This window comes from Myotis lucifugus, unplaced genomic scaffold, assembly GCF_000147115.1.
Source record: "Myotis lucifugus unplaced genomic scaffold, Myoluc2.0 scaffold_37, whole genome shotgun sequence".
NCBI lineage: Eukaryota > Metazoa > Chordata > Mammalia > Chiroptera > Vespertilionidae > Myotis > Myotis lucifugus.
Genome location: NW_005871085.1, coordinates 288,044 through 290,268, shown reverse-complemented (window position 1 = coordinate 290,268; position 2,225 = coordinate 288,044). Strand labels below are relative to the sequence as shown.

General features: G+C 47.1%; 1 non-coding gene across 1 annotated transcript; it reads right to left on the bottom strand.

Moving 5' to 3' along the window:
* Positions 1-591: 591 nt before the first annotated feature.
* Positions 592-654, bottom strand: LOC111825718. The gene has a single exon (XR_002828921.1). It is a non-coding gene; the product is annotated as a U7 small nuclear RNA (small nuclear RNA).
* Positions 655-2,225: the final 1,571 nt, after the last annotated feature.

Below are 2,225 nucleotides of genomic sequence, written 5' to 3'. Positions count from 1 at the left end.
CATCTATCGTCTACAATCTTGTTCAAGTGAATTTGGAGACTATCACTATCTGCAGCTGAAATATTTTAGAAACAATCGCAGGCCCCAGACCTACTGAATCAGAATTTGCATTCTGACAGTTCCTTGGGGCATTTGTAGGAACATTAAAATTAGAGAAGCTCTGGCAAGGACATACACCAAAATGTCAGCAGTTCCTTTCTGGGAGGTGATGCTCCCTATTTTAAAGGCATTTTCTAGTTTGCTACGGTTGACATAGATTTTCTTTCATAAGATTGTGTTCGTGGCAGAAAAGCACACCAGGCTGTGGTTGCATATGCCTGGGCACCCAAGTCCTCTGGGAATCCCATCTCAGCCCCTCCTCCCCACACTCACCCAGACAGCCGCACATCCAGCTGTATTGTTGGGCCAGTAACCATAGCGCCGCGCTGAAATTATTCTGTTCCTTCAGCTGTTCACATACTAAAATAAGGGGGAAATACCAAAGAAATTATCCAGGCTGCAGTGCAGAAATGAAATGCAAATTGACATGATAATTATGGTTTGATTTATCTGCCTCCTCCACTGGACTGTGAACTTTTTTTCTTTCTTTTTGAGGGCCTTCTGGTAAAAACCGGAAGACCTACTAGACAAATTCAAAAAGAACTGTAAGCACTGGACTGTGAATTTTTTTTTTAAATGTTTTTATTGATTTCAGAGAGGAAGGAAGAGGAAGAGAGAAATAGAAACATCAATGATGAGAGAAAATCATTGATTGGCTGCCTCCTGCACACCCCCTACTGGGGATTGAGCCCACAACCCCCGCATGTGCCCTTGACTAATCGAACCCAGGACCCTTCTATCCACTGAGCCAAACCAGTTAGGGCTGGATTGTGAACTTCTTGAAAGCAAGGGCCATGTCTTCCTTGCCTCCCAGCCTTGTCTGGCCCAAAGTAGGGATAAATGTTTGCTAACTGGACCAAAAGGGAAGTGTTTGACCTGGCCCTACGGCGAGAAGTAAATCTGACTGTGGGAGGAATTACAGCTGGAGGTGCCTGAGCAGTCACTCAGTCCTCAGAACCGCCCCTCCCAGCTGCTCTGACCCTGAGCCCACATCCCAGTCAGCCCTGGGAGGACTTCCCATCCCCAATCCCATCCCCAACCAGCTCCACTAAGAAGGCTCCTGCATCCACACCAAACCGCCTCTCCCTGATCATTTCCCACACCAATGGTAGCAATGGCTCAAATGGAGACTTACCAGCAACATTTTTAAAATAAATAGGGGTCACCTAGAACCTGGACTGAACTTTGACCTGGGGGGAGGTTCTTGGCCCCAGAACTGGGATGCTCCTCAATCTCCTCCCAAAGACCTGTGTCCCAGACTCCTTTCCAGGGATGGCTCCCTCCAGCCTCTTTGGCACATTTTCAGGGCATTCTCTGCAGTTGCTCTTGTGTAAGCTCCTATGTGGTCCTAAAGATTTAATCCAACAAACACATGGTATACACCCCTTACATGTTACATAATACCTGTTAACGTTACTGTGCACTTCGATGTGACATACATTTTACCTGCATTGTTAAAATCTAATTCCCCCAACAGCCCTGTATAGTAGCTTGTGTTATAGCTCCTTTTGCAGCTGAAGACTAAGATTCAGACAGGTCAAGCAGCTCACCCTAAGTCTCAAAGCTAGGAAGGGAGCAGAATCTAGATTTGAACCTGGATCTGTGTGACTCCAGAGCCCGAATGCTTTACTATGCAAACTGCAATCCATGTGGCTTCATTTATCTATTCTTTTCACAAACAGTGTTCCGGGAATGTTTACTGAGCACTTGCTATGAACCAGGCGTGCACAGGCCAATGGACCCAATAGAGGAAAACCGAAGTCCCTGCTCTTAGAGGCTTAGTCGGTGGGAAACAGACATAAGTCACAGAAATCATACACGTGTATAATTACAAAGTCGGATGCTCTGAGGAAGAGTGCCTGATGCGGCGAGAGCAATACAGGAAACAGGACGTTAGAGAGGCTGCTGCGAGGAGATGGTCTTTCGTAAAGGCCTTGTGGCAGAAGGGAGTATAACTCCTTATAGAAAAACAGCAGCCTAGCTGGCGTGGCTCAGTGGTTCAGCGTCCACTTATGAGCCAGGAGGTCACGGTGTGATTCCCAGTCAGGGAACATACCCAGGTTGTGGACTCAATCCCCAGTAGGGGACGTGCAGGAGGCAGCCGATCCATGATTCTCTCTCATCAT